Here is a 24,550-nt window from a genome sequence, read left to right on the forward strand (position 1 = left end):
ACTCGTATATTGTACGATGATTCCATGCAAATCCGCATACGGCCAACGGACTCTGCCCCCATGCCTCGTGTAACGATGATTCTCCATTCGAGAGGAGAAAACACGAAATCAAAGGACGAAATTACAAGATTATTCCTCGCGGGGACGCCTTACGACTCCCAGTCGTACTCGACTCGTACCTGACAGATTGACGGACACCATAGGCTATGCACAGGGTGTTTTGAAACTACACCATATACCGTGCGTAGTGTCGCGCATTAAATTAGGAACGTATGAATCATACGCGAGGGAAATTATCAGTCCTATTTTTGAGGTCGGGCATCGGATATGTTTTTACAAGTTTATCTATCACTTCGTAATCAATTTACGGTGATTGAAGCCCTTTCATTTTCACAATTTTCATTTTACTCTATTTCAAGAAGAAAAACAAAAAAAAAAAACCAACAAACAGCGTGTTTGATATTCGGAGACAAAAATATCGAAGCGGCGTATAAATGAGCATCGGAATTAAATTAAAGTGACAATTTCGCATCGTCAGCACTCGAGAATACCTCGTCAGAGAATTACTGGTGCTTGAATTGTGATTCGTGCGTGGAAGTTGCGGGTTTCACGTTCATCCGCCGTTTGCAGTTGTCCGTCGTTTATCCACTTTCGCTTCGATATGAATACGATCGTTGCTGAGAAAGATATGAGGATGTATTTATTTTTGCAGGTGTTGAGAGCCCCAGGATGAAGAGCCGTACGAGAGGAACTCGCACGATTTCACACGTGCTCCTTATTTCAGCCTTTCGCATGTATAAAAGCTCAATTTCTTAACCCCTCTTATTTTTAGTTGGTTTCAGTAACTGAGGAAACGAGTGTTGCACCAGCGTCGTAACACGTGTCAAAGTATTTACAGCGGCGACAATTATAATTAAACCACTCAACGGATCTACGGATCGTCGGTCCGTTTTCCTCGTTAATTGCGGAGGTCAGGAATCAACCTTCTTTTCCAACACTCGCTTGGATAGATCGATTTTGTCATCATTGAGCGAATTTCTTTCGCCGTAATTATTGTCACTTTTGGTTACTTCGTATTGATACAGAATTATGCTATAGAAAGTTGAAAATATGATGAAAAATGTGAGAGCGACTGATTTTTTTTTCTTTTTTTTTTGTCGTTGCAAAATATTCTTAACTCGGAAATACACGAAAGAAACATTCGTAAGCATTAATAAAGCTGTTGCAATTCAATGAAAATTCCCTACGTTCCTAATTTGCGTAATTCACACCCCGATTGAACGCGACGAGGGGTTGGATGAAAAATGACTTGTCAGTGAATTTAATTGGCGCAAGGCCTGCGCGTTAAATTGTTTGTTGATCCAACGTATATCTAGCCGAGGGTTGAGGGATGAAGATAGAGGGGGAGGCGAGACTGATAAAAAATAATTGTCTAGCATTAGAGCAAACTTTGGGAGATCAATTCGGTGGACATCTGTCAAGATTAGAAAGCCCGTGCTATCTCTAGTTTCTGGCGTACGTTCCCCGAGACACTAAACACGGAGGCCAACCAAGCATCTGCACACTGACTCGATAATATCTCGAGCCGGTGGCAGATTGCGGTAAAAGTCAACGTATCACACAGGCACGTTATACAAATAGACAGTTGCCAGTTGCTCGACCGGAGCTTCGAACGATACTTCGATACCAACAATAAGTTGCTTTGTTTTGTAGCATTAATTCAAGCTACCTGCAATTGCCCGCGGAATTTACTTCCGGATGCAATTAGATCCAACTAAGAAACCAACTTCTTTATCGATCTACGTGAAATCGTCACGAGACGCGATAACGGGTTGTTTGCGAATAAAAAATATCTCCTCTTGCAATTTGAGCGATTTACTTGCCTGGAATTATCGTACGTTCTAAATTGAATGTATATAATAGCGAATAATTGGATGAAAATTTATGAACAAGAAATTTTCTGAATGATAAATACAATAAATTTGCCAAACGACTTGGTAAATTCCGATTACTTTTTCGTATTTTTCTTATAAATCTTAGTGATAATCAAATATTGTTCTCGTTAATTTAAGGCAAATACATAGCAGTTTACGAGCCGAGACCGAATTTTAGATTTAGAAGAATAGATTTGCAACCTGATTTTGTAATTTAACAACTCTTTCGTACAGTAAATGTGTGGTAAATTCACAATCATTTTTAAAAGTGAAGAAAACTCGGATGATTGAAAGCAATTCGATAGTCAGATTGGAATCAAGTTGTTTTAGTAAAAAATTGTGATTCACAATCGTTACAAATATCCGATGACAAATAAACTAAAATCGAATTTTATCAAGCCGAAATATTCGATCATTCAAATTCTTTTTCTTCCAGCCGAACATAGCGTGTCCAGAAAATCATTACGGACTGATCGAATCCGTGCCGATTTTTCCGATACTTGAACCTTGACCTAGTCCCCTCAAGAACACGCATGTATAATACATCCACTCGAGTAAAGAATGGCGGATAATTTTTTTGCAGTCGAATACCGGAAACGTCATCGAATACGGATCACCCCGATGTCACTGGGAGAAAATTCAGATTCTAAATCGGATTTGGCCGGATTTGTATTTCAACGGGATGCGGATTTGACATGCACACAGCGGTAAAAAATTGTTCCAAACACACACCCTTGGGTTGCACGCACTCCTTCTCTCTCTCTCTCTCTCTGTTTCCTCCTTTTTTCAACATTGTTTTTTCTATACTCGAGCTTTTTTTTTCTCTCATCCAAGTTGGCATAAGGCTCGTAAAGCCCAGAAGAAGAGGATTCTCGGGTACCGCAGCAGGATAGGAGCTTACATTCGGAAGGGGAGCAGCTGCGCCCCGTGAAGAAGGACCTCAAAGGACCTTACGGTGCCTGGGAGAGGGGTTCTTAAAATCAAAAGGAAATCAAAAAAATCTTTCTCTCTTTCTCGCTTTCGAATAATACGAAGAACAAGAAGAAGAGGAACTGGGACTGCAGAAGGGCACTCCGCCAAGTGGTTGCCGGCTGGCGTGGCCTCGTCTTCTTTATATTATAGGTACCTACACCAGATATTATAAATTATGCAGAGGAGTTTCACGAAACACCCTCCCCGTCCGCTTTTCTGGGTAAAACCACCGCGCCTCGATTCGATGCGAGGGTGCAGCCCTATTTTCTCCGATCCCTTAGCAACGAATCGATTAAGCGTAATTAATAAGATTTACTCGCAAGTGGCTTGACTCCGTTCCCTCAAACTTTTTTCCCGATAAAAAACTTGCGCTCGCGAAATGTAGCCGAGACCGTGAGGATTACATTTGCAGCGAGAAAACGCGAACACTTGGCGTTATGTTTCAAGTCCTGGAATCCTGAATCGCCAATTATTTGCCCGTGCAGTTCTACCGGGAAAAACCTTGGGAGTATAAAATGACCGTCCAGAACGAAATGAATTATGCGAAAGAGCGAAGATGATCGTACAAAATAACCGGACACGCAGGTTGCGTTACGAACAGTCACAGGACCTATCCCAACGTGAAAAACCGTCGTGTATTTAGTATGCATGTAATACAGCTACTGCATTATACGTATCGTATGCATAAACACGGCCGAATTATAAACTTGCGGCTGCCATTGATTAATCATGTCAAAGAAATTTCTAACCTCGCATAAACAAGGTTTGGGCAGCTGAAGGCAAAGAAGAAGAAGAAGAAGTCCGTGGCGTATAATAATCGAGTTGCCAAGATCGGTGATTCGAGATTAAATTCAAAATAGCCGACAATTAACGACCTCGGGATTATCAAATCGAGTGATTATGCGCAAGTTTCACTCGCCACGCGAACCTTAATCAAACGGAAACCAGTTCGAATTAGAATTTGAATTTTGGCCATCAGCCGGCGGTCATCGAATCGAAATTTGGTCAATCGGTCGCGACTTATACGACGACGATCTTTCTGGGCCGAAACTCGTCGGGCAGCTTCTTGAAAATAAGATGCGCCGCTCCAAAGGTGCGCACGAGTGCCGCGGCACGACACCTGCCCTTCCTTATCGGTGTCGTTAATTTGGCCCTAACGAAACAGGAGCAGCAAGGATCGGACGAGGATCGAAAAAACCGACAAGCCCTCCGCGTCCCTATCTCTCGGTGGCGTGGGAACCGACTGACCTGTACCGCAATGGCGGGAAATTCGAACTCTTACAAAGACTATCCAAGCGGAGGAAATACGTTCGGGCGACGAGAAGAAAAGGACTAGAAGACGGACCCTTCCGGGCGATCGTCAATTTTCAACCCTCACGGATCGCTTCAACCCTTTCGCTGCCCTCGTCGTCTTGCCCCGTGCAGCTGCGTTTTCGTTTTTCACCTCCATTTACCATTCACTGTACTGTACGTCCGTCTGTTTGGACTGCCGATGCAGATGCGCAGACATTCAACCTTTGTGCGTAGCTACAAGCACCGCTTTCATCGCAAAGATCAGCTCGCGGCGTCCAGCAGCTTCCGTCATCGACTTCTATGCAGTTACTGTAACTCCACCCATTCGACTTCCCTTCGACACCTGCATTACTTTATGCCTCTTCCTTCGAAGCTCTTCCCTCTGATACCTCTTGGCCGAGCTTAAACTGCAGCCTCGTACGTTATTACGCCAAAATTTATACCGCCGTATCGATGATATTGTTAATGCCATTAGCCTTCAAGGTTTCTTTACACCGTCGCAAGGTGCGAGCAATTTTTTCTATGATAAAACGAAGCATTATAGCTCGTGTCGTTTTTCATAAACCCTGGAAGAAGAAAAAAAGGGTCTTTCTCAACCTGTGAGAAGTTTTATGAGAATACGGGTTTACACCCATTTCGGTAATTAACTTGAACCAATTAAGAATTAGTGATGGCTATACCAGGTGTGAAATTGCAGTGCGGTAAAAACCGGAGCCTTTCTGTTGTAGAAAAATAAATTTTTTCCAAAATTACTATAGCAGTATTATATGTATTATACGTAGAGTTCGATCGGATCTGGTGCTTCTAAGGCCGCGCGGTTTTCACTGTAAATAAAATAAAGAAGCGGAGAGGAAGATAGAAAAGAGAAAACTGCAGTTATTGCGACGAACGTAAGAGGAATGAAAAAAGCTGGGATTTTCTTCCACACAGCTATAAGAATTAGCAACGATCGTGCGATGAATTAATTTCGATCCACGTACAAGTTCACAGCCTTGCCGTGCCAATCGGTCATCATTGTTCGGTCGGTCGATGAGCCTTCAAAGGCGATTTAGTAGCTACTTAGCGAAGGCTTCGAGTCGAAGGAGACAAAGCAGCGGTACCCGAGGATCATTAATCAATGGTATAAAATATGATCGCTAGTAGAAAAGCCTGTCTGCGCGTATTAGTCAGTATATCGCTTGCAACGGCTCGCCCTCGACTCACACACGTTATACACCTAGGTATACCTATACCTAGAGTTTTACCGGCTCGTCGTGATGCAGTTCCACAGAGGGACCATCTGCCCCTCGATTCGTCTTTAACTGACTTTTCCGCGCGAATTTTTCAGCAAGAGGGGAGCGAAAATATTTGCAATATAGGCGTACTCGGAGAATCGAAGAAGGGAAAACAACCCATCTGTACGCATTGTGATAAATTCAAGGTGGTAGATTTCCGCTGATTTTCAACTCTAGAAATATTCGATGCTTGGAGGTCTTCGAATATTTGACCATACTCCTGGCGTTTGTAATTATTACGAAAATTTCTTGTGTTTATTTGATGCTTGGCTGATTGGTGATTCATAAAAACTGAAAATTGGAAACAGTTTCGTCTACACGTTTAAATCGAGCTTTTTGGCAGACGATTCTCTGATATTAATTTTAAAAATCATTTTAAAAAAATCGTCGCACCTGCTATCGTTTGCTTGATAATCCCAAGTCAAGCCTAGAATGTAAACTAAATGTCTAAGCACAACTAAGCGGTTAAGCTGTACCTACGTAAAAAAAATACCGCCGTATTACAGGATAGTCGTACATTTGGTACTTATCGAATTGTTATAATCGCGAGCTACGAAGATCTCTTGAAAATTACACGAATAAAAAATATTGAAATTATCAAGACTCAAACTTGGATCTTAATTTCAAAACGATTTTAGATGGTTAAAAATGTGGTGGATTTGTTGGATATCACTCTGCAGTGACTTATTTTATTTAAAAAAAACTGGGTTTTTTTCTCAAGTCGATGAAACGAAGTTTTTTTCAGCAGTCAATTCATGTTGCGATTTTTTGATTATAATCAATATCAGTGCAATGTTGTAAAATTAAATATAAATCGATGTCAAACATGATAGAAAAAACTTGTTCCAATAATTTGATAGAAACTAGTTTTCTGAATTAAATTAGCAATCGCAGGGAGAAATCAAGAAAATTTATTAGATTTTCAGCCTGCATTTTAAGCAGGTTCAAATGAAGCACCCATATCCGCGCTTTTGATAATAACTCAATTACATTCTATTCTCGTATCTCTTTGAACGGATCTTATTAGCTCGTGAATGTAACAATTTAGTAAATACTCAATCAGATATAGGACTGCACGATGGCCATTGAAAATAATGTAATCGAAAAAAGTCCCTGAGTTTTACCCGACTTTTCCTGACGAAATTGTATTTTTCCCCGATTGGAATCCGAAACATTTGTGTTAGCTCGGAATTCATCGGTACTCAAAAATAATTTTACGATATATACATACGAACACAAAATTCACTAGCCATTCGAAAACTTCCCTGACTTCGCAGTTTTCTCTGACCAGTGGTCGTCGTGGAGTATTTAATCAATGATATGGACAAAACGGTATCGATTTTTCTCAAAAACATCCTACCCAGAGGCACGGGTCAGGTGAAAATCGTCGATCGCTTTCAGGAGGCTTGCGGAAATCCCTTGTGTACAGCGACTCGATAAGGTAGGTCAAAAGTTGCGCATCGTAGGGTCTCTCGAAGCAGACACCCTGACCGCCGGCGCACCTGGCGTCGAACGATTTTACCCACATACGTAATCTCCGGGTCAGTGCAGGGGGAGCGGCGTCGGCCCTCGAGGGTAAACAAGGTGTCGCAGACCGCAACCTGGCTTCGAGAATCTCGATGTAGAATGGGGAGGAGGAACGATAAGCGCGGTAGGAGATGGAGAGAGGGGATCGAAGGAAAAGGAGGAGGACGAGGACGAGGAGGACCCACTCGTTCCGTTCGATGTGCGCCTTGCGGCATAAGTAATTCCATATCACTGCTTCCAGAAGGAAGAAAACGGGCAGCTGGTGTATAGAAGCAGGACGCCAAGTGGTCGGCAGCGGGCACGCGCCCATGGGGAACATCTGCCGGCTGCCGAAAGAGAGACGGATAACCACCGACCGTCGAACTGTCGTTTATTCTCGCATTTTTCCATCCCGTCCTTTCTTCGCCCGGGGATTATCCCCCGGCCTCCTTCGTACCTTCGCCGCGTACGATTTCCGCAGATGCTCGAGATACTCGGCCCGTTTGCTCTCGAATATATGCAATGTGGAACGCGACGCGCACCGCTGACCTGGTGATCCGTCCTCGGTCCCGGATCGGCATCCGGCGCTTCCTTTCTTCGTCGCGCTCGGGGCCCTTTGTCGAATCGGCGCGTGCCCGCGCAGCCATTAATCCACCTTCGTTCGTCGTTAAAAAGCAATGACCGAATCCGGGGGAGTACCGGCTACTGATCCACCCAAATCGGGAACGCTTATCCTAATTGACGCCCCAGTCTGATCACCTTGTTATTCGAGAGACCGTTCGTCGTTGATACGGTACGGGTTTCATCCTTCTATCTTCCAACTCTCGAAATATTGTCACGTTGAACAAATTTTTCCCATCTCTTGACAAAATTGATGAAAAGTTTTAAATTTTCGGTCGATCGGCCTTCTTAAAACGATCGATTCGTTCGATGGATCTATCCACAGCGGGAATGGATCGTTTGGCCTCCGTGGACCAGCGTATTATACTTACTCCCGAAACGAATTCCGAGTTTACTGTAAGGAACGTCTCAATCAACGGTCCAACAACCTTCTGGTGTCTAGGGGCGTATTAATTCCGTTTCATTGCACCGCGGTGATCGGTTCAGGTTAAGGTGCATCGTCGGAATGCATCCATCAATACGGGGATAAAGTCATTCGCGCAGGCTGCAGAGGGTCGCCTGTTACACGGTGGAGTGTTGGAATTTTGAAAGGTGTACGTACGAGCCGTAAAGCGAGTTGAACGGAGTCGAGGAATTCGCCGGTGACCAAGAACTCCGGTAAACCTTAAAGTAGTCTATAAAACAATGTAATTTGGTAACTCGTGTAACAAAAGAAGCTGCGTAAGCCGACGCGGGATCCGAGTAACGACGGAGAGCATACGGCGTCCGAAAGCTACGCTGGCGTCTCTTCTCCGCATGCACGTCATAATATCATCCCCCTGTAACAGAAGGAGCGTCTTGAGCGGCTGCAGGCGCGTACAGAGGCGCAAAACTACCGGCACTAAGAAGCAACAGATGGTCCGGATCGGGGGATGCTGGGTGTCTTTGTGAGCGCCGGGGCACGTGCCGTCGACGATGATCGACGTCGCGGAATTTAGAAGAAGACGAAGAGGACGAAGAAGAGGGAGAAGAAGAAGACGGCGGATAGGGGGGAAGAGGAGGAGGTTTGGAGAAGGGGGAGGAGAAGCGTGCCGGAGCGACAGACTGCAGCGGGAACAGCAGCCGGAGGAGCCGATGGCACATGCGGAAAACGGAATTTCCGCTAAACGAGCCGAATTTCGGAGATGCTCATTTTTTCCTTCGCCCTCGGGCGTCCTTTCGGAACAACGAGGAAGCAGCGGCCCCTCGGGAGGATGGAGCGGAAATGAACCGATCGTTCGAAGTGAAAAGGGATCGCAACCCTTTACCGCGTTTTTTTCACTCTTTCCCCGCCTCGGCCTTTCACGTGAGCTTTTCGATCAACTTCCTTTATATCCCCGGTCTGTTTGAGGGAAAAAGGACGGCCTCCTCCCGGCATTCATCCGCGTGTCATCACGCGCTGCAGGCTCTCTACGGCTTTGGATGTATACCTACCTACCTTATACCTAACGAAGGCCGGTGTGTGCGGTTTAACTGTACTGTTTTCTTTCAAGACGGATCGGAAACGCATCCGCGCAGGGCGCGTGCTGGATCGAAAAATATAGCGGGTATAACAATTCGGTGCAGATGTCTTATTCGATTCTGCTCTATGCCGATCACCGGCCGACTATTGTACCGTTGGAAATTACAATATCAATGTTTTTGTTAGATAATTAATAAATAAACGAAAGTATAGAAAGAAATCGCATTTGTGTCATTGGTATGAAAAAAGTTACAACTCTTTTCAATAACTAGCCATCGATAATTATTAATTATATTTTCTTACTGTAATTTTATCGAAAAATCTTATTACTTTACAGTTTTCTGCGCAATCTTGGGACAAGGAAAAAGCACAGCGGCGGTTTTATAATTTCGTCCTTTGTTTTTGGTACCTTGCCTCGTCTTCGAACTCGATACGCTCTAGATTTATCGACTTGAAATCGGACACCGATCCGAGGTTCGGACAGGCCTCTAGTTTCTGTTATACTGTACAATGTACGTGTACAAGCTCGGAACACCGCGAAGCGCGTCTTCGAGACAGGAAATACGTATCGTGGATACGGTAGGTGAATTAGCTGGCGTGCAGACCAATAGAGAGAGAGAGAGAGAAAGAGAGAGAGAGAGAGAGAGAGAGAGAGAGAGAGAGAGGTTCACGCCCGAAAAAACATGTAATCTACCAAGTGCCTGATCCGACACCAGAAGTCCAACGAACAACAATTACGCCCCTTTTTCGATATACACGTACGCTGTTATTTCGAAGATCATTTTTACGAATGAAAGTAGAGTATTCGATGTATTGTTGCCCGGGAGGCAGATCAGCGGAAAGTGCACACGCGTATGACCGACGTTTTATTACCATTGAATTTGCCAAACTTATCGCTAGTAGTATTACTGTTATTTTTCATTGTTCCTAGATGAGTTTTACTATGAATATATCAATAAATTAGCAACACGTGTCGAAGAGGCGGGGGAATATGCTAGAACTTTGCGGGGGTAAGAGAAAAGCAATTTGCTATACTCTGTATATAGTCGATCAAAATCGATTCACGGGAAAATTGATTTACATTGTGAAATCAGGTTTCAAAATACTGTCCCAAGTTGAAATATTACAGTAACGGTAGAGTGTGTCGGGAACATTCAAGCTTTATGAATGATATGTCCGCAGTAATTAATTTTTGTAATTTTTCTCAACTTCACTTATACTTGAAAGTATTATTTGAGTGTATACTTCGTTCGGTTTTCTCGCTATTCTAACTAAGAATTGTTAAGAAAATCGTGCTTATAAAGCTGTATTTTATTTAATCGTAAAGCAAGTATAATTCTCGCTTCTAATTACCGATTTAACCACTGCAAAAATAGCCGGAAAATATGAAATGAGAAAATAGTCTCGACCAATTCCTATTTCAGACATCATGCAAAATCGCGAGTGAAATACGTGCATTATCGGTAGTTCCCTGCACCGAGGCGCATGACACAAAGAGCGTATAGCTGTAACCAATACCCGCAGCAAAGAATCGAAGCGTGGTAAAATTTTCGCGAGCAAACTAACCCGATGAATGGGAGCTTTCTTTCTTTCTCTCCATTGTAGGTGCGCAGGTAGTGAGGCACTCTCCGTGGAGGTGGGGGGAGGGCGGAGTGCAGTCGGCACTCGATTCATGTATAATACCTGCAGCAGCACCATGCGACTCGCACAAAGTGTCCGGGATCCTCGCAGGTCCCCCCCTCCTTCCGATTGTGCTTCGCGTATACCTGCCGAGCAGCGTGCAGGACCTTAAAAGCGCTGCGCTGTTCAGGAACAACAAGCCTCCGAATCGTGTAGCACGTGCCCGAATCCGAACATCTGCCTGTTTGCGCGAGGCGGCGAAAGTGGGGGTGGTCGGAGGTGGTGACTACAGGAAGGACGGACGCCCCCTAAGGACTAAGGACTAAGGCCCTTTCGAGGCCCCCTCGACGCACTTCCTGCCTCTCCCGTAATTCCTGCCGCGACGACGCGAACTCCATCCATCCACTGATTCGAGGACCCTCCAAGCGTCGTGTCCTCTGTGGTTCCGCATTCGCCGGCTTTGGGCCCTTCTGAGGCCTCTCGAAGCCCGAGGAGTCAGTTCTGAACTCGTGCCTCCTCGTCTCCGGTGCACTCTGCGCTGCCTTTTCGTATAGCCTATCGTTTTTCGTTCCTCAAAGTCGATGATTATTAGGGAAATGCGTTTGTCGCTTTGCAGGAATTCCGCGAGGTCGAGAACCGGATTCGAAGGTCGTATTCGGAACTGCGAGATAATTTTTTAGGTACGCATCATTTTCAACCCTTGACGGAAAACAAATCCTATATTTTCTAGCAGTTTTGATTCGTTTTTTTCTGTTAAACAACGCGTTGAAGATTTGATTAAATTTGCTATTTCAGTAGCGGGTATATTTTGAGATCCGAAATAATTAAGACACATCTAATCAAATGTATGAAAACAATTTTAAACCCTGGTGGATGATAAATTAATTGTATAAATTTTTGACGTAGGTCAATCGTTTTTAAGTTTGAACTTTGCTATTATGAAATCTTGCATCTTTTGCTATGGGGTTTACTGGATTTTTCTGCTCTTTTAGAAATTTTAGGGAATCAGCGCTTTTGAAACAGTAAATTCATTCATATCTCGGATGGAATTGGTTCAGAAAAACTATTGTTAAAAACGGTAAAGATTTGTTTTGCGACAAGCTCTTTTAGACTCAAAATTTGAAAGCATATATTCACTACCGCGCTGATATCACGTTCGATGCCCCATGTGGAGGTTTTATTATCCACAAAGATAAATTATCGCGTTTGTTTCTGGGCCGCTTTGGATTAGTTTCAGGGTGATAATTTCGTCGATTGAAAAATTGATTATTGAATCCATAAATTGTTCCATCAACGTAATCTATGCGATAAAAAAAAATTTGATATTTTATTATTAACAACCGTATGATATTATTGCCAACTTTGTTCGATTTTATCCGTAGTTATTCGTTATATTTTCGCTCCAATTAAGGGATAAAAATAGAAATAATTGTACTCAATTATTTCACAAAGAATTCAGAAACTCGGAGACCTTTTAAAAGATTTTACTGCTAATTGTAGAAAAAAAAATTTCGCGCGGGAATAAATTTCTTCTACACACTTCGATCGAAATATACTTATTTTTCTAAATTAAGTAATTCCATTCCCTGTAAAAGAGTTACAAAAAAGTATCCGAAGAAGCACAGCTACGGTTACGCAAATAACTGCAATGAATTTCGATCCGCACCTACTTATACAGCAGGTCCAAAAATCACTCGAGCTGCAATCATCCCTCTTCGATGATACGGATTCCTGCCAATAAATTATTGCTGCGGTGAAAAAATTAGCCCATCTGCCGCTTCGTATATTCCTACACATTTGCCCTCGTCTGTTACACCTGACTACGCGCGTTGCACACGTGGTTCAAAAAATGTCTCTGCAGGGCGTGCGTGATGAGCGCGATGCGTTGCGGACAAACATCATCCGCAAGAGGAAACAGACGTTCGCCTTGATCCCGGATCTCACCTTCGAGAAGGTGCGATTGTACCATTCTAAGGCTTTTCCAGGTGTTTCCAGGTGGCTCCAGGTGTCGAGTTCCTCTCTCGTGATCTAAGATCGCCTCGTTTCGATCGTCCGAGGATCTTCACAACCAATCCAGCTCACACCGAGAATACATTTTTATTTTTTTTTTCACGATTACTAGAAAATTCTAGTAAAATGGAAATGCAATCCTTATATAAATGGTTTTGATACGGTTAGAGCTGCAAGAAAACTTGGTACAAGTAACGATTTAGGGTGATAGAGGGTAGGTGGAAGCTTTAACTTTATGTAAAAAAAAAAAAATAGCATAACATAATATTGATAATTTATTTTAATCAGTCTTGAGCGAGACCTTAAGCAAAGACGTGAAAAATTCCATCTTGTCCTCAACTTGCGGGCAAAATGGAAAACTTATACCGGCAAGATGGAACGTATAGGATAACTGCTCACGTGCTCAACTGCACCACAATGAACACTGTACCGAGTCCATACCCAGCCTGTAAGTCGTTTCACATATTTGGTCGCCATAGAATAGACAGAACACAGAACACGTCCGAAACATAGAGAAATTTCTAGTTGCGATTATTATACAACCCTTGACTGTTACCATTTTTTACCATATCAACTATAACGCCAAATGAAAGTTTTATCGGCGGGCCGATTTTGTTCGAGTAAACACTGCTCGCTACTGCCGCATATAATTTCCTCTTTCAGGTTCCAGGGTGAAAGGGTGGAGCTCAGGAGCCTGACAAGGAAGGCACATCGCAGCCCGGGGGCAGAAGGAAGGATCGCGGCGTCTTGGAGCTCGTAAATAGCTCGCGGCTTCCACCTCGGATCAACCCGGTAGCCCGGCTATTAGCTGTGCCTACTTGGTCAACAACGCTGCTTCGGGATTTCCGTCCAGGAGGTCTCGTGTCTGCAACTTCTCGCGAATGCGAGTCGCGGAGGAGCGAATTAAGGAGACACGTCTGTGAAACTCTAGACTCATTCGATTTTCTTATCTGACCTGATAATAAAGTTCCATAAAAAAAGTGGTTTTCACTCGGTTCCAATCAGTTACGTGTCATGTGTGCCAAGGTATTATTTAAAATAGCCTAAAAGAGTGGTGTTTTTTTAAAATCTCCTTGCGTTACAATGCTCGGCTTAAAAATCTGAAAAAATTCCACAGCTGTTGGACGATGGTAGAAAACAAAAGTTACCACGGAAATTGTGATCTGACAAGTTACCTACCTAAGTGTCCCGGTAATTGATAATTGGCAATTTTCGCAAAAATTTTCGAACTAAAGAGGTCTGATGATTTGAAGGTTTCTTGAAAAATATCTAGTTCATCAAACCTCTTTTAAGTAACTTTTGTTCTCTACGCTCGTGCAATAGCTGTGGAATTCTTTCAGATCTTTACAAGAACTGTAACGCAAGGAGCTTTTCGAAAAACACCATTGTTTAACGTTATTTTAAATAATACCTGAACAAATATGGAACGTGATTGATTGGAAGCGAGTGAGAGCCACGTGTTCTGTGGGGAGCTTTGTTATGAGGTTAAATTTTAGGCAAATCGAAAAAATTTAGCGTTTCACCAACGTGTCCCGTTAAGCAGCCTGCGAAGTAGAGGAAACCTCTTTGATCGTTACTCACCGACCGGTAATCATCCTCGAGGCGTGTTCACGCAAGTCAATTATTAACGCGAAATGACGCAAATTAAATTGCGAACGGTGTCCAACCTCCGGGAAATCGCAAAAGCGGTCACATTTAGCACTTTACGGGTGTAAAAACGTACCTGCTGTTTACTTTAGTAGAAATTCGTTACCAGGCTTGCGCTTGTTTCGGCTGAATTATGAAGCGGATTGGTTAGGATTCATTTTTACTGACAATGAGTGATGAAAATTAATACGCTTTGAGAAGTTTTTTAAAACACAATTTTTTCAAACACTAAAGTGTTTCGAACTGAATTTAAAAATGTGTGACATTTGAACAGTAAACATGCAATTTTTATGTGCTATTGTCCACGACGTACACTTCCCAAATTTGAATGCTATTTGACTCCATTCGTCGATTAGGAATAATCCAAAACAATTGTTTCAATAATCAAATTTTTTTTCCGAACTCTGCCTAAAAAATATAATTTCATTTGGATTCGATCAAAATTCAATTCAACACAATAAATTTTTATTCCAACGAATACATTATTTTTTCAACAGATTTATATTGAAATGGATTAATTTTTCTAGGTGTAAAATATTATGCAACTCGTTAAATTTTTTCTCTCATTGCGTCGAAGAATTTAAATGTATCAGACCTTGCATCGGAATTACATTGATTCCGGAATGACTTTATTTACACTCGTACAAGCCAGTTTTATTAAAAAAGGAAAAGAAGACGATGTTAATTCTATGTGTACATTCGATGAAAATAGTTGTAACCTCTGAAGCATCAGATTTCGGAAAACAAAAAACCGTCAAAGCCTTCACTTTCCAAAATCGTCAAAAACAAGAAAGAAAGAAGGAAAAAAACATCGGCGATGTGTCGTTTCGGCAATCTGAGAATGAATTCGCAATCCCACATAACTGTGTCCGACTTGAAGTAGGTCGCGCCGGTAACGTGATGCAAACGCTCTTCTTTCAGGGTCTAATTATCGCTTTACGACCCGGTATTATCCTTGATACTTTGTAGTGGCACCCGCATCAGAATGATTGGCGTGACTGCTCGAGGAATGCATACTGAGAGAAATTCGTATGCACGTATACAGAGTACTTTCATAATTCCAAGGCTTCCGACAAAAGGGGTCCGAAATTATTCCTATACATATAACAGCTATGGAAGGTAGCGTCACAAATAAATATCTCTGCAGGTAACGTAATATATTACCAACAAGGAAAAAAAAAAAACAGAAACATATGTCACGTGAAAAATAATATGCTTTCTCTGACTGAGGCACAGCGAACGACTTCTTTATCCCTCAAAGTAGCCACCGGCGATATTATACGTTATATAAAAATGTCAGCGATCAATCACGCTCCGGGACTGAATCGCATCGATTATTATTTGAGGAGGAAAGGGGAGGGAAAAAAAAAAAAAAAAATTTGGACCTCGCCGGGACCTCGATCACGATTTTGGGTTTACGTACACTCACACACACACACACGATCGTAACAAAGTCCGTCGGTGGATTGCAATAACGCCCCGGAAATTATCGCTCAAAGTGGTTTGAGGGAAGATGGATATCGCCCCTCGTTGCCACTTGAGTAGCTGCAGTCGATAGGGCGGAATCCGATAATGAGTAAATCGCGCGCGAAATCTTCACCCCTTCTCCTGATTTTTGAACCCGGCGAAAAAAGGGGAGACGAGGTAACTGCTCGTGCAGCTCGATTGATCCCCGCTTCTGTTTCCATCGACACACCTTCCGGTATCGCGTGTCTCAGTCGATTCGAGAACCTCGTGCATAACTCCTCGGAACTGTTTGGTGACGAATCCACGCGATGTTAATATACGGATGGGGATGTTCAAGCTGTCTTCACACCTCGCTAAAGGCTGCTAATCACCGAATTGAACAATAATTAATCAAGGTTATTTGGCGAAACTTTGGGAACTTTACTTCAGCTGCGGAAAATTTATTATTCTAGGCTCTGGATAATTGTTCAGGAAAGAATCAGGTCGAGGATGAACGCGGAAAATGTTTCTGCACAAGTTTTTCACGGTTTCGCGGTTGATATTTTATGAAAAAAATGTTGGTCAACGTATCCTCGGAAGCTTTTCTTCTGAAACAGTGACTAATTCTTTACAGTCACTCTCGATATCGGTGTTTGGTTTTTTACTAAGAAGAAGATATTTACAATCCGTATACGTTTCCCATTTATCAAATTTAATCCGATGCCGATACCTTCAATCACCGGTACTATAAGAATGGCGAAAAAGAATAATATAAAATGAAAGTAAAAACCACGCGAGCTGACGTTAATTTACTGTAATTACTCTCTCGTTTCTTTTCACATCTCTTGTTTCAATATAATTTCTTTATCTTTTTTTAATAAAATCCAATTTTTGTTCTACGTTTTTTTTCCACAGTACTGTGTATCCGAGATATCCTCTCGTGGGAAAAGTTTCGATATAACGGCTTGCGGCGTACATAGGTGTATAGGTATACCTATAATCGATCTACCTAAAGGGCGAAATTTAATTAATTCGCTCGCAGATGTTCGCATAATTCCTGGAAATAGCTCGGCAAGAAAATATACCGGTATACAAGCATCGCAAGTAGCGTGCAGTGTTTGGTAGTAGGGATCCCGATTATAACCAATAAAAGGAAAAGGAAGAAGAAGAAGACGAAGAAGAAGAAGAAGAAGAAGTGTTTGGTAATACGGTAGGATGTGCTGCAGGTTTATAGCCGGACTGTATATATATATATGTATATGTATATATATATATATATATATACATGAGATATGGGTTGACCTTGGCCGTCTGGATCGATCGAAACGAACTTGCGTAACCTGAAGGCAGATACTGGGCCTGATCGGCTCTTGGCCCGGGTCCAAAACAAGGCCCAAACCGGGCCCGAGAGTCAGGAACCAAGTGAGGAAGGAGACGGAGACTATTTGCAGCTGTCGCTGGGAGACAAGCTGAAAGACAGCAGAAGGCTCTCTTATACATACATTATACACGCGGTTCACTCTATACCTAACGGAGGAGGAAAGAAGAGGAGTCGAGAGGAGAGGAGAGGAGATATTCTACCGAGGAGAAACACCTTGTGGTCCATTTACGTCAGCCGGACAGTAAAACGGGGCCTCCTCCATATGGATCTTGCCTACGAAACAACGTCATTGACTACAATGGTCAGTTTGAAAATTTCGTTATCTACGGTCAAAAATTTGGTGGAATCGTTTCATCGGCAGGTTTTCATTGTAATGATTGCAACGAGCTAAACCGAGCGCATTTTTTGAACGTAATTTCTGCACTTGCTGGTGAAATAATCGTAAGCATATACATGTGTATACGATGTGTAACGTTGAAACACGGACGCAGCCGTAAATTGACCGCTAGTTTGTTCTCGTCCCCGCCAAACAGCGTATGGAAGGTAAAATCCCGGTGAAAACGGTAGTTGATATAATTTCATTTGAAACAAAGTTGCTGGGAAACTACATACGTACGTACTCGTAATGCCAGAGAAGTCTTTGCTCGACGTACTTCGCTGAGCAGAATGCTACACGCTCTAGTTGGTTAAGTATTACTCTTGTATGCAATGAAAATAAATCACTGCTAATTCATCTCCGCGTGCATATAAGGCAAAAAGAGAATGTGCTGTACGGGTAGGTGGAATGGGAAAAAAAAAATGCCGACGGTGGTTCAAATTTCTTTCTCCTCGCGGCTCGTTTCGGATTTGCAGAAAATTCGACAAAGGTTCCCTGATTGAGATTATTTTCCAACTCGAGACTCAAGAGACGTACGATCATCCGGACCGAGAGGAGCAGCTGATAAAAATTTGTGAGCCCGTTTAATACCACGCCTGGAGAAAGAGAGGGCAACGAGACTTGTACAGGTAGCAGGAAAGAAGGGAAGGGAAACGACGACGAAGGTGGTTGCAGCTGCTGGAAGCACCCAGACATCTGGCGACAACCATGAAACGGAGAGGAGAGCTGCTGCACGGCGTTCCTCCGCCGAACGTGATGTCTTCGAAAAAGTCTGCCTCGATTTCTTGGCCTCGTAGGGACCACGTGATCCAGTGCCACGCGCCACCTTTCGTCCCACCTCGACGACGACAAGGATTTATCCTTACTCCCCCGAGTGTCCCTTACACGTATTTCCTGATCCCTAGGTATTTAGCCGGTCAACCCGATCTCCCTCTTTCTTTCCAGGAGTAGATATTATTCCTGGCCTTTCATTCTTTCTTTCTTTCTTTCTTTCTTTCTTCTTCTTTCAATCTTGCGGTCGAGAGAGGAATGGGTATCTTAGAGATAGAGTAAACAGCTCTCGCAAAGAAGCGGTATGTGTACGCATCCGAAGGTAAAACTTGAGCCGAACACACTCGAAAATAAGGTACGTAATACCGGCCATCTGGATTTCACTTCCACTTTCCTTTCACCTGAATGTATGAATTGTCGGCAAAGTTCTACTTCCGGTAAGCAAACAATCGACTTCTCGAGTGGCTCGTATCTTTGTGTGGCTTCGAACACCGCTCGAGATCAAGTAGCGTCTTAGGACAGAAGCGATCCCGTAGTCGTCTCCCTAACGGAGGGTAAATATTTAGGTTAAACATTGGTACATCCGATTGGTGAAGATTTTGCCCTGCAGCTTAGAGAATCGGTTCGGACTAGTCTGGTCCGTGTACGATTCGTGTGATACACAAGGATCGTTGAATTGGGAATAATTTTCTAACGTAGTCGAGGAACGATTATCCATTTGTTCGAATGATCTTTCCGATTCAATGGCTTGTAGAATCCGAATTTTAAACGACGATAGGTACGCGTCGCCGCGTGGCGAAGAAGCCCGAGGCGCCCAATTACCCAGACACCCAAATTACAGTAATCGAGGAGGGTCACTTCTCTCTCTTTAAAAGTCAACGACTCCGGGAAGTGAAACTTGAATATCACCAGGCCCAGATATGCGAACACGTCCAAATATCTGCGGTCTTAATTGCGAGAATATATCGAATTTTCACCGATTTGTGGATCATTATGGACATAAATTGAAGTGAAAAAATGATACATTTCTCAAATTATAAGTCACTTGACGCCGGACCGAACCGATGTTTGATACCTCGTGTGTATTCACCGATTTGAAATCTGGAAAATTCTGATCACTAGGGATCAGTCCACAGGTGTCGTTTTACAAAAGGGTACCTACTTTCGGTGGCTGGGTGGTCTAGGCGTCGCCAACCGGAAGCCAAAGGACTCTTTAGACACGATCGAACTAACACTATGCGGTATACACGCCCTCGAATACCGAAAAACACACACGGCGAGACTCCCCTAAATTATCCAATACAGATGATGAAAACGACCAGTGTATAAATGCCGTTTTCGCTCTCTTCAAATAGACCAAACATTTGAACAACGATCGTGCGTTTTCTGAAACTGAAATTAATTTACCAATGGTAGGCATTCGGTGACCGTCGTTTATTCAACAACGTTTCTTTTCATTATTCAAGAAAATAAACAATGCCCGTTAATTAATTGTGGTAATCAGGTGAAATCTGAATCATCGTTAGCCGTAATCTCCCGCACGGTATGGGCCAGACGATACGTTAGATCCAAGCGTATGTATTACGTTGGCAAGGATCTCTTTAATGGCCCCTGGTTTATTACTTTGAGAGTCTCTCGGCGTATACGCGTATGAGTGGTGTAGATACGGAGGCGTGCATCGAGCGGTATAACGTTGGCTATGAGAAGCGGGAGGATCATTAGGGTCGGCAGCAGTGCATTTCATCGCCACCGAAACAGAACGAAAGTACAAGCGCGAAGAACCGTACGGAACGACGAAACGGCGCTTCAGGGATATCATAACGAAGAGAGAGTTCAACACGTGAGATATCGAACGTACGTACGTGCGAATCGGCGTGCGTTTGTGCGAAAAGAGAGACTTAGCTACTGGATCCAGCCCCGCGTTATGGATGCATAACATTTTCGTACTTTCGTTAAAAACGAAAGACGGAAATGGGAATCGAACTCGCGGAGATGTGCCATCGTGAACGGACCAAAAGACTCATAAGTGCACTGTTACAATGTACGCGCAATGCGAGTGGGAATGATTTCCCGTATTACGTAACGCGAAGTAAGGCACATGCGGCAGGCGTAATTATACGAACGGCGACGCAAGCTGGGTCGTTATATTTATTAGGCAGGTTCGAAATGTCCAGACGTGTAACCCTTCCAGGACGCGATGTGCCATGTAGGTATATAAAAGTTCCCCGGGCCGGCGAGGCTGGCAGGAAAATACAAATTAGACTTCCTGTCTGTGGCTGATTGTCGAGTATAGAGCTATTTTTTGTCACCATTTCTCTCTCCCTTTGCGTACCTGCGGCCTAACTGTGCCTTGTCTCCTTATCGCACTTCGGATATCGCACTGCGGGCACTCGCAGCTTTCTTTGGACACTTTGGGCGTCCAGGTGTTCGGGACGCTTTCCTGAAGGGGATTCGAAATCTTAGAAATAGGACGTCGCGCGAGCTTGAGGAAGCTGTGTATAAGTTGAATCCGGAAACGCGATCGGGAAAAATGAAGGTTTGCGTGGTTGAAAATCCACGCCTTCGTACGCGGTTTCAACCGTGAGGTGGAATTAAATTATACCGCGAATGAAAAGTTACCAGGAAACGGTGTAGTGGAAGATAGTCGAGTGCAGCGAACTCGAGAACGAGGTTGAAGCAGCTTCTAATGTCCAGGGTACAATATGCGGTACGTGTGTAGCTGCTCGAGGAAATTGAAACCGCGTGTTTTATCCAGCACGCGTGATATCAATTATCGCGGGGTTTCCTTTACGAATTTTGTCGCCCAGGTGTTCCAGCTCCGGAGGTTCTGCCTCGAATCCGTCTGGGGGAAACCTTAACCGTTGGAAACGGAAAACGGCTAGCCATCGAAACAATGGTCGAATGAATCGAGTAAAGCGAGCTTAGAAACGGCATGGCACGGCAATCGAGTATCCTGAATGAACAAAATAGCTGGTACTTTATAAACAGAAGACCTTGATACGCTCTGTCAATTGTGGTTGCCTGCAATACCGTATCTCATTACCTCTGTAATACCAAGTCTCGGGATTATAGCCTACATTTCAGATATTGATATCAAATTGATCGATAATCTGGTTTGCTGCTACCAAACTGCCCAACGAAGCCTTTTTCCGGCAGCATTCGTTCCAATTTTTAAATAAATTGTTTGTTTCTCTTCAAACTTCGAGAGTACCTGCATTTTGTGTCATATTCAGTGACGACATAGAAGTAATACAGCCAGCACATTTTCTTTTTCACTTGTGAAAAGTGGTAAGGATTGTATAGAGTAAGGTATTCGGGTTTGCGTACAAAGTAGGGAAAACCGTCGTTCGCTGACTTTTATAATGATCAAACTTCACAGGCTATTTGTGCAAAACTAAGAGGAATTTAATTATTCTATGCTAGCTTGAATATGAATGTGATTTCTTGTCTTAATATTACGACGTCTCAGTTAAATTTAGGATGAATGAGTTAAGAAGGGGTGTCTATTAATTGGCTTATAAATAAACGCTTCCGTTCGTCCGAAGTGCCAAATATAAACATGTGATGTGAAACACCGCTGAACTTCCACAAATTTTTTTCTATTCTCGTACCGCGATGTTTGCTGCGTCGTTGGTCTCTTCGCAGAATTTCATACACGTATAATAACGAGTCGATAGAGCGACGAGTTGAACGGTACGAAATAGGCTTGAAACGAAGAGCGCAACTCGAGTAACTGTGCCGAAGATTACCGAAGACAGACGCGAGTTACCGAAGACCTTACTGTCCAAGGAAATGCGCGTTTCCGTAAAAAATACCTCGAGTATGACTCAAGAATAACGTACACACATGCACATATGTATAATACTCACTAGACTCGTCGAGGCGAAAGAAGTGGGAAGAACAAGCAGAGAGCGTGAATCCTCGACCATCCAGATACTAGAGACCCATCCGAAGACGTTCCCTCCTTCGTTGTCAGATCCGTGTTGCAGTTCAGTCATTTCCGGGTGTTTGCTTCGACCACTTCACTCTTTCACGCGTAATATAGATGATCGTCGCACTTTCAAAACCACTGATTTTGGAAAGGAACAATCTTTTCGCATATTCGTACCACCAACGATCGAATTTTAATCCGTGATACTGTCTGAACGTGAACTTGAATTAAAAAATAAACATAATGTCACGATCATCACTCTTGATATTGTCATTTTATTACCACCATCCTGACTGAATCATGATTACGCAACTGATATTCCTACACTAGAGTTTTATTCTACCTTCACGTCCTCTTTAAAGTCGTCCTTTGTCAGTGAGAAGGCATGGTAATCGTCACTGTCGCTAAATATTGACGTTATTTAACTGCTTCGAAATTTTTCTGCACGACGATCTCTGCGCATAAACATTCAATGAGTTTTAAACAAAACTCAACACGATTGCGCTCTTCGTTACTTTCTTCCAATCGTCGCACCGTGGATCAATTTCACTTAAATACGCTCGAACTCTCAACAAACCGAATATAACAACCAGCTTTGTTCCAATTATTTTTAAGACTGAAAAATACTCTGAACCTCTTAGCATCGCTTTGTGGAAAGAGAGCCTATATCGAACATGAATCGACGACCCAAAGTCACTTGTTCGGCAATTAACCGTTAAACAAGCCGGAGTGACGAAGATTCACTCCTCGACTTGACTTCGATTCCGACAAGACTTGACGGATCGAACTCTACCAGCGTCGCGACGATTACTGACCGACTGACGTAACTTGAACATACATCTCAGCTGTTGTTGACATTCCATCACAGCGTCGGCTCGAATCGTTCCTCGTCTGTGCCCCAATAAATGTAAACAAGACCGTATCACGATGCACGATTAGTAAGTGACCATCTTGCATCATTCCGAATTTACAGTGTTTACGCGTTTTACATCCCCAAAAGCTGATACTGTGCCGTGAGTCGGTGGACGTTTCGTTTTCTTTATTTTTGGTAAATAAAAATTGAAGGTAGTTTCGCGTGCGCGTGAATGTTGTTTCCGATAATAATTGGTGGTAAAAAAGTATCGAGATATACTATCGAGTACCCGATCTCGAATATACATATTTGACAATCTCTCTTCTCACAGCATCCTAAAAACCAGTATCAAGTATTAATATTCACCGTGATGCTCCTCGGCTCGTCGGACCTAATTGTAAGTGGTCAAGCGGGCAGCGTTAATCAAGGTAATACTAGAGCCATCGGTAAAGGTACATGAACCTGCGATGGTGCTCCACAGGCGGCTGAGAGTCGGGTATCCAACGACGCGCCGCACCTTCCTCCATATAACTTCGATAAATTTCAGGTGTCACGACATCAGCAGCAGATGGCCGCGAAAGAGACCCATGTGTACCTGCTTCGTTTACAGGCTGCACTCCGGGTCCAGGGACAGACGGCTGCCAGTCGGTCGAAGTCGAGAGAAGAGGTGAATGTCTTGTTTAGCCCCACTTTGACGGGGAACTGACCCCGATAAATTCTATCCCATTATCGTGGAGAGAAATGCATTGTACACAGATGCCGAGAATCGAATGGGAAGAAAGAATTCCATCACGTATATTATGCTCAGGAATAAATTATATCATTCGTTCTTCAACGCGTATACATTATACGATGTACACCTACCTGATCGACGGTCAAATTGTGTTCCGGTACTATTTAACCTATTCGGTCTTGGAATTGAATGGGAATTAGATTTCCCTGTGTACATTTACGCTACCGACATCAGGTCAGCGTGTCGTTTTTTTTTTTTTTTTTTTTGTATCTTGCGTATCAATCGTGAATCGAATTTACAACCGTCTCACAATTACTCGGACAATAGAAGAATAGTCGGTTTTGCGAGCCTTCTTGTACACTAGTTATCTTCTGGGCAAGGAAATTTGTATAATTCACGTAATTGGAATTGTAAACAAGGATGTTTAAGTGAATCGGTATGAAAAAAGGAAAAGCGAAGTTGAGAGGTTGATCGGCGATTGAACGGTGATTTCGAAAAGCACGTTGAATCGAAGGGAGGCAGTCCGGGCTTTTTAACGACACCCCCGCAGGTGGGCGGGATCTCGGATTTCAGTTTTGATATAAAAAAGCGACGCACCTGATATCGCCACCTGATGGAGAACATGGTACGGCTGGAAAGCATTTCGAGCCATCCAGATTCCAACGTTTATGCGTGACAGATTGAGGAAGAAAAAATGGTATT

The 24,550-nt window shown here is 43.2% G+C and overlaps 1 protein-coding gene across 1 annotated transcript in view; it reads right to left on the reverse strand.

Moving 5' to 3' along the window:
• Positions 1 to 22,253, reverse strand: part of LOC124179768 (neurogenic locus protein delta) — an 81,349-nt gene extending 59,096 nt beyond the window's left edge. Inside the window, exon 1 of the mRNA XM_046564492.1 lies at positions 22,201 to 22,253. The gene's annotated coding sequence lies outside the window, so the exon portion shown is untranslated. The remainder of the gene's footprint in view (positions 1 to 22,200) is intronic.
• Positions 22,254 to 24,550: the final 2,297 nt, after the last annotated feature.

This window comes from Neodiprion fabricii, chromosome 4 (genome assembly GCF_021155785.1).
Source record: "Neodiprion fabricii isolate iyNeoFabr1 chromosome 4, iyNeoFabr1.1, whole genome shotgun sequence".
Taxonomy (NCBI): domain Eukaryota; kingdom Metazoa; phylum Arthropoda; class Insecta; order Hymenoptera; family Diprionidae; genus Neodiprion; species Neodiprion fabricii.